Genomic DNA, 9,337 nt, shown 5'->3' on the forward strand with positions numbered 1-9,337 from the left:
AACATCTTTCCTGCTTCATTGATTTAGGCCTGCGACATAAAAAGAAACACATTTTGGTTTAGTAAATGGTTCCGTGGGTCAATCCTTGCACTAATTTATGTGTCTCCACAAAGAAAACTGAGTGTCATGTCATAAACTCTTTGAGGTTAGCCGCCTGCCAGGCTCTGATTGGATGCAGTGGATGGTTTTGATTAGATGAAAAGAGGCCTTTAAGCGGGTGGAAACAGATTATGGCGCATAATGAACAAGGTGATGCTAAATTATCTGCCGCAAAGTTGACGCTTTCAATCACACCCAAGTGCTGATGTTGTAGAAATGTAGGATTAGCACATGACAGAGGAAAAGCGTTTGATGTGCAATGTCAGGAAATGGGGGGGGGAAAAAGAGAGCAAAAGATCTTTATCATCCAAGCACATGATTTATGAAGCCTGCCTTTATTAATTCAAACTTGAATTAGATGCAGAATATTCCCACGTTCTCCCTCCCACGCATTCATATATTCTGGACTCCCGGCCTAAACTGCAACAAGACAGCAGTGTTACCATGACGCTACCCCGGTCAGTCACCAAGGACAGCTCGTTGAAATTCTGCTCATCTCTTCCCTTTCTCCCTCACTTTCCCTCTGTCCTCCCAACCCTCTCCCCTTCCATGGCCCGGGTGAAGTGGCCTGCTTTTGTTAATAGAATTACATAAATGCCAGAATAGAGACAGAAGAGGGATGGAGGGCACACATTGAAAGACAGAAGAGGGCCAAGATTCTACAAAAAAAAAAAAACATACTCATGCATAATAGTACACAGATAATCCTTTGTAAACCACTTATCATATTTTTTTGTAAAAACAGGGACATTATTAGTATTTGAACAGTACCCTGCCTGTGCCCTCCTCCCCACATACACAACATCACACACACACACACGTTCCACCAGCCACTAAACCGATGTTGATTGCCAGGAAGCACTTAGCATTGCACTGACCTCAGTGTTTATTGTAAGGATAGAAGGGAGGATTATAGAAAACATATAATAGAGGTGCAGATGGAGGAGCCTTCGGTCATTTTCGAAGGCAGACTCATTGAAGGACAGACCCTTGATGGGCTCCGTGTCCAGCGTTGCAAGGACAGGTTGAAGTGGAGAGAAGTGGGTGAGGGGGCACGTGCATAGGTGGGGGGGGATTGTGGAGACGTTATGAGTTAGGGTTGGTGGGTATGGGGTGGTGGTGGTGGTGTGTGTGTGCTTGGTGAAGGCGGCGGGGGGGGTGGGGGTTTGATAAGTGGGCCGTTTGATTCAATCGTGTTCCACGCCAAACACGTGTTTCATTCTGCTTCATTTAGCTGAGCCGAGGCCAGACTCTGTGACTCCCACTTATACTGAAACACACTGATACTTTCTGACGAGGGAGCACCCGCTCACATGCTTTCACATGAATACACCCATAGGCGCCAATGGAGTAAATACCCATCAATATAATGCTAAAGGCCCAAAATGCTTGGGCCTATTTCTGTCTGTGACAAACACACACACACACACTAAGAGAAACGTACAGACACAGCTGAAGCTGCCTTTGGCCGGCCCATTAACCATGTTGAGAGGGAGGAAAGTCGGGGGCAGTGGAGTGTCTCTTATTCCAACAATCAATCATACATTAGCCAGATAGCATATCCAACTGAGCAAGCTGCCAGCCAGACAGGGAGACAAAGAGGAGGAAATCACAGCTGAACATCTGAGGCCAGATCATAGACTGTAAAAAGAATGGACGTAGCACCCGTGACGTCACCCATTGGTTTTGGGGAGTCTGTTTTGTGCTCCTACTATGGGCATTTGAACTGCGCCATCTTGGATTTTAGTGGGAGTCTACTTTCCAGGTGCCGAGAACCCGCCCACTGAACTCAAAGCAACCAATTAACGACCGGTAACTGTCTGCGAACCTGTCACTCAACGTAATTTATGCACGAATTTGAAGCCTAGTCAACACTAAAACGGTTGTGGTACAAAAAAATCCCCCCCCCCCGCCCCCCCCACAGTGTTCACAGAGGTGGAAACTATCGGTAAAGACCAAAAAAATACAATGTACCAGTAAATGTAAATATGTTTTTTTAAGCTGTAAAGTTGGCTGTTTTAACAAATGGAGAGTTGCTCACTTCTGGTCCCAGCCCCCAGAGGCCGGACGGGAACTGCAGCTTTTTGAACGCAGAAGTGGTCTTCACTTGTAGGACCCACAACTCCCCCCTTTGGCCAGATGCATAAAGGTCCGTGTCAGTTCAAAACTAATAATCTGTATGCATACAAGTGAAGATACATTTGCCTACACCTGATGTCAGATCTGTGTGTGCACACTTTTGTATTATGAAGTTAAACTGCTGGGAAATGGTGTACTTAGTGAGACGAGCCGGATTTCCCAGAGTTAGTTGAATATTGATTTTAGGTAAGCTGTTAATCAGCAGTTATTGCAACTGTCTCACACAGGTCTCTGGGCATGTTTTTGAAAAAATCAGCACTGTTAGTGCCTCCAACAGCACAAGAGCAGCCATGCTTTAGACATGGCTAAAATGTGTTTATGGGAGCCATGCTGTTATTAATGGATGTCATATACATGCAAAATCATTAACGGAGAAAAGTTATCAATAAATATGTCTTTTATCACATTCATAAACTGCAGAATGTTCACAAAATGATTCAGAACAGAGATTACAACAAAAATGGATGAAACACAAGAGGGAGCTTAATTGTGCCAATGGGTTGTGTATTATTGAGAGATGTCTGGAACATAATACAATAAAACCACAATAAAACTGTGTAGAGACGGGGAGAAGTTCACAGTCTCATCACAATGACAAAATCAACTTTATTATGTAGAAAATTAGATATTTCTTTTGTGCGAGTGCTGCAGAAGTAAAACATGGCTCTTCAGCTGTACCAGTGAGCGTGCTAACATTCTGACAGCACAGGAAACGTCAACATGTGTGTATGTGTGTCTGTGCGTGTGTGTGTGTGTGTGTGTGTATATATATATATATATATACAATATCCAAAGCTGTGTGGACACTAATGAGTGGACCTTAGCTTTTACTGCGCTGACAGGGAGACATTGCTCAGGTTGGTTTTCATTAACATGCCTCTTCATTTATTCATGTTGTGTTTTTCCCACCAAGGGACAACTTGTTCTGTAACGACCCTTTCAACCCCGTGGCTATCCCTGTCCACTTTTCATTTTTACTTGGCCTTTGCTCTTCTGTGTCTGAGCGCTGCTACTTTGAAGCATCAAATCCAGGCTGACTGCAGTTAGATAATTATGCGAAGCATTCACTTCCAAAAGTGTTAGTTTGTGCACTGTTTGCTTAATACTATCCACTATTAAATCTGTTAAAGCAGAAGTAAGCGGAATATTTGTCTTAATATAAGTCTTAAATAGTTATATCTTCCGACGGCAGCCAATCACTTACATAGAGTGTACTTGGTCCGAAACACGGGTCTGTCAGTCACTCTGCTCTGCTGTAAGGAGAAAACTTCTTGTATACTTCCTTGTATCCTACAAGCTTTATCCAATGAGGAGAGAGAACGGCATGAAGGGCTGTGTGTGCAGCCAAGGGATGCGCGTGAATGTGGTGATGTAGAGGACCAATAGATCCATGACGAGGGCGGGGGCTGCTAACTCCATCGGCTGACAAGAAAGACCGGATCACTTACTTCTGCTTTAACACCATGCTAATTCCTCATATTTACTTTAAACGGTTGTAGTGTTTTTCTTTATTTTTTTTCTTAAAAAAAAAATCTTGTTCATTCACTTGCTTCTCAAGATAAATAATGCTGACCCCATGGCTATGATCATCATTGCTATAGACCCCTTACTTCCATGTGTGCAAAACAAACATTGCCATCAATCTCTGCTAAACGTTATATTAATCAGTGAATTACCACATTGTTCAAGTGGGAAGTGCAGATTCTTCTGAAAGCTCTTATATATCTTTTTTTTTTATTTTTTATTTTTTATTTTTTACGTGCAGTAAACAAGACAAGACAGTGACAGTGATAGACAAACAAGATGACAAGAGACTCATTGCGTGTGTGTGTATATGGGTGGGTGCGTGAGTGTGTATGCGTGTGTATGCACGTGTCTATGCATGACATAAGATAGCATAACATGACATAACATAACATAACATGGCATGACTTAATAAGGCATAGAATAGCATAATATAAGGCAAATATGATCATTCTAATTCAAGTTCTGTATAATTTGGTTAAATGAGTTACAATAAACTGAGATATTGGATGACGAGGCCGGACCGGGGGTCCGGAGCACCGAGCGAGGGGGCACCCCGCACCCGGCCCGGCAGCCGGAAACGGGGGGCCCTGGCGGGATGAGGCCAACGGGTAGCCCTTTTTCTTTTTTTTTCCCCTCTTTTTTTTTGGGGGGGGGGGGGGGGGTATCCTGCTTGGGACAGCAACCAGACCCTGAGGAGGTCACTGGCCCATAATGGATCCATCCATCCCTGTCACCTCTATCACCGGGCAACCCCCAGACCTGTTTGGAGGGAGTCTGCTCTCCAGACGGGTGACATTTATCTTTTATTCTATTTTTAATTCTCTTTATTTTTATTTTCTCTTATTTATCGTATTTATTTATTTAATTGTTATTCCGTTATCTCTTGGGGGAGAGGGGTTAATTTTGCCAGCCGTGTTCCCGCCCGCCCCGATCGGGGGTCCCCCTGTGCCACCGGGAGGCCGGGTAAGGGGGTCCCCCCGCCCAGCACCCCAGCGAGTCCAACATAGCCCAGCCCCACATCCAACCATCTGTTGCATATTATCAATTATTTCAAGGGCAGTAGTGAGTGATTGTAGTAATAGTGGTTATCTTGTTATAATCCAAGTTGTAGTGTGGGGTGATTAAATACCCATAAGAAAAAGAAAACACAGAAAATACAGAATTTTTTTTTTTTTTAATTTAAAAATTAAAAAAAAAAAAAAAGAAGAAACCTGATAATAAGTAAATATATACCTACATATACATACATACATTCATATATACATACACACCTGCATTCCAAAGCTCTTATATATCTGACTTTTCTCTGAATGAATGAAGAGTCAAACAAATGTGGATGCCTCACACCAACTAGATTGGGTTAGCCCTGCGTCACCAGGCTCTTCAGAGAGAGGAGAAGAGCCTGGTGTCTGTTAACTCCGAATTTTGTCTGCATTCTGGTTCCGGTCTGAGAGCGGATATGAAAATCACCAAATTCACCAAAGTAAAAGTGTTCACCAACATAAAACTTATAAAATAGACAATAACTTGTAATACAATAAAAGCAAAAGGTTAACTTAATGTCTCGGGAACTTTCTTGTAAATTATGTTCCTTAAATTAAAAAGTTTCAACGCATTTTATTAGCTTGGTGCTTTTATTTTGATGGAAAGGCCTGTCTCTCTCGCCCTGGATCCGGTTGCTTACCAAAACATCCAGTCAAAGGCCCCAGACTAAGATTGGGTCAGTGTAGTAAAACCCACATACCATTATTGTAATCATGCACAGTATTTTAACCCTCACACAAACAACTCTGTGATCATGCCAACATCTCGATGATGAGGTCATTACCATGGGAACCTTTCCCATCTCTACCATACGACATGAACGGAACATTAGCACAGGCTGAGCTGTAGAGCTGCAGCCTCTAAACCGTATTTACTGCTGCGATGGCTACCATGCTTCATTGAAGGAACATACCTTAATTTGAACATCAAGCTGCTGCAGGCGTGGTAGTGGACTTAGTATGATGGACATGGTAGTCGTATTTGTGCTACAAGAACAAAAAAGCTGAGGAGGGTATCAGCAAAGCAAACACACTTCAGGTTAACCAAGTCCATCTGAAATTTGCTGGTTAACAGAGAAGAAACGGGTAAATGAGTTCCAGATCAGCTGTTGGCTGCTGTTGAATACTGTACAGAAAAACTGAGAAGATCATGTTACTTAGTTTGAATATTCGGTAAGCCCTCAGATAAGCTCTTGAGGAGGCAAACAGAAGATTATATGTACAGTATAGTCATCATTTGTATTGAAATTCTTAAGCAGAAATCAAAGGAAACATTAAGATAACACAATTAAGACTCTAATTAGGGCATTGGGAAACCACAAACTGCTACAGCTGTTAGAGCAGCCTGGCACACACCCCACAAGTTGCTGCACCTCTGCTGGGAGGATAAGACTATATCCCTCACAGTGATGCTGTTCAGAGCACTGTGTATTTCCTGCCATTAAAGTTAAGCTTTAAGAGGTTGAGTGGACCTGCATGCCAACCGCTTCCCTATTTCTTTCCATTTTACATCTGTAGTTTACTCAGCTGTTTCTTTTATTTTGCCATTGTGTACTGTACATATCAGCAGAAATACTGCAGTCAGCACCATGGACAGCAACACATGCTTCACTGATAGAAAAAAAAATATCCAGGGTTCATGTCTGCCTTTCTGTTTTCTTGAATTTGTAAATATGAAAAATATGAGAATCCCCCGACCCCTCCACCCCATCCCACCACTTTTTTTTCCCGACGGTAAATAAAAATATTCCCGCTGCTGTGTCAGCGGCCTTCCACAGGCTAATAAATACATGATGTGAAGTCATAAAACTCCACTTAATGTCACAAAACAGATGCTTTTATCACATCAGTGAGTAAACAAAATGTGTGCAAGTGGGCGAAACAGGTGGAGCCGCGCTCATTGCAAAGAAACATTACGCAGTTTGTCATTCAATATGAAAAAGAGGAGAACATAAAAAAATGAATGGTAACAAGTTCATCAAGTTGCAGAGCAACTTTAGAAGTTAGTTACAAACTAGCCTCTGGAAGTTATGATATGGATGATTGATCAAACACAGTGCACCTCTGCTCAGAGCAATATATTCTTAAATCATAAATGAAGCAGCAATGCATGATAGTAACATTTGATGTGCCATGTTGGGATCTGTAGTCAGAGGCAAGCAAGTATAGGGCAACAGCTCAGTTGCAAAACTGTACAATTCCGGTGAGAAGATTAAATTAGTAACAAAAACCAAATGTAAACACATTAAGACATCTCTCAATACATACTGTAGGCTTCCAGACCACTCTGTAGACATGTCTGTCATCTCAGTCTAATTGTGCCTTAAAATATGACACTCATGGATAAAATCCGCACGTACACTGTACAGTAGAAGGAAAGATACTCGAGACAGACGATGAATCGACAAATGGTGTCCCTCATCAAACAAAGATGAAAAACTGAGCTTCAGTCCTCAGTGTTTGGTCGTTTGTTCAGCAAAATAAGAAGTACTTTGCTTTGGCCTCCATATTGTTAGAGGGATGGACATGGGCTTTCAGCATTTTTGAAAAATTCAAGTAGTCCATGAGCTACATTGCTGTGTAACTAAGAACTAGTGGTAACCTGTAAAGCAATGCATTAATGTCGAGCTTGTTCCTGCTGGTGAAACCTGAGCTGATCTCCTTGTTTAAATGTTTGCCCCCCCCCCATGTCTTCTTTTTGACACCCTCAGGGGGAAAAATAAAAATGTCAGAAAAAGCAAAAGGAGACACTGAGCACAAAAACATCTCTAAAGGACACTCCCCCAGGATACCACTTTGGGAGCTCTTCAAAACCCTTTTCATCATGACACCCAGGCTTCAAGGGGTTTTCACATGCACAAGACCTACAGTTCTCTGTGAAGCTAACTTTGTCAGCTTCATATTGTTTTTAAATGAATCCTTCCTTCCTTTTCTGATTCACCCCTTTTTGCATTGCTTTGGTGCATCGACATGTCATGTTAAAGAAAGGTTTTCTGTTGATATTCCATAAACCTGGTGCCATAGAATGACTCACATCTGTCAACTGTTGGCTCAAATGATATCATCATATCATTAGAGTAACTTTGTCTTTGCAGTCAACTTGTGAGTTCCTCTCCACCTGTTTTATGCACATATTCAGTTGGTGTGAAGGAAACAAGCAGTGGGAGTAACAAAAATGTGAAAGAAAGTTGATATATCACAAATATTTGTATGCCTGGCAGAGGAGGAAAAGTTGGTGTGTTGATAAAAACAAAATGTGACAAAGTGCAATGGAAACAGCCTGAATAAGTCATGATGTACAGTATATGAAATATTCAGCATTTCCATTATATTCTTTTTTTTTTTTTGATATAGTTCTCCACCCTTAGAGATTTGACTAGCATCCTTTTAATTATGTCCTGTAGTAGTAGTCTTCCTCTGCAGCTTTTTTTTATTATCTCATATCCACACAGTGAACATAGATGAAAACAAGTACTGACTTATATTTTCTTTTGCTGGTTTTCAATAGTTCAAATATGCAGCAAAACTTAAACTGAAACCCGACTAATATTGCCCGCAATATCAGCCAAGTCCACTGTGCTTCAACATATATTACAGTGTTATATGGTCTGGATCTGCTTATATTGTTACTGCAGTGTCATAAACACAGAACCTTAAAGCAAGAGATCCAGCCGACGGACAGGCTGGCAGTAACTGGACCTTCAAAACCTTTCAGGCCTAAAACAGCTTTCCAAAGGAATAAAAAGAAGTGTACATTGTAAATATTTAATTTCTACTGCAGTCAAGCACCATGTGACAGCCCTGTTTGGACAGGCTTTCTTCTTCTTTCTCCTTATGCTTGCGAGGTCACGACACTCCTGCTTCTGTTGCGACAGTATGTTTCGCTCAACAAATCCATCCGTCTGCCTGACAAAAACACGCCACGTGTTTTTTTTTTTCTAAATATTTCATGACCCACTGAACACTGAGTATGAATCGCATTCAGTGTGTGCAGTAGCCTATGTTTTTCTTCTGTGTCACTGAGCACATGCTGTGATTCTTTGTCAGCCCAGCTATTAAAAGATACCTCATGTATGAATTATGGATGGACTGTTAGAGGCTAACATTGAGCCAAAATGAGAATTTCTCTTCAGAAGCACACATGAAGCAGGAGTTTTACGCTGACAGACCCTTACATGTCCCGTTGGCACAGTAATGCTCATTACTGCCATGTTAGAGCGAAACCATCAGCTGTGGCTTTGCACCGTTTCGTAGTAAGTTTATGCTTGTGCAGCAGAAAACATGGTAAACTGTACAACATGAGCCATGTTATCGATAATGATTCCCCCTCTCCTATCTCTCCTCTCATACCTTCTTACCCCACTTGCACACATAATTGAAAAAAACAGTCTTGGGACTGAGGACCGTAGCCTTTACCTTTTTAGTGTTTGCAGTGCTTATTGGAGCGTGCTGTCTATGCCATGGCCCAACTCTCAACAATAGCCTCAGCAAAGATCCCATTTAGTTAAGAGCTCATAGAAGACCTGTCT

Source organism: Trachurus trachurus (assembly GCF_905171665.1).
Source record: "Trachurus trachurus genome assembly, chromosome: 11".
Taxonomy (NCBI): domain Eukaryota; kingdom Metazoa; phylum Chordata; class Actinopteri; order Carangiformes; family Carangidae; genus Trachurus; species Trachurus trachurus.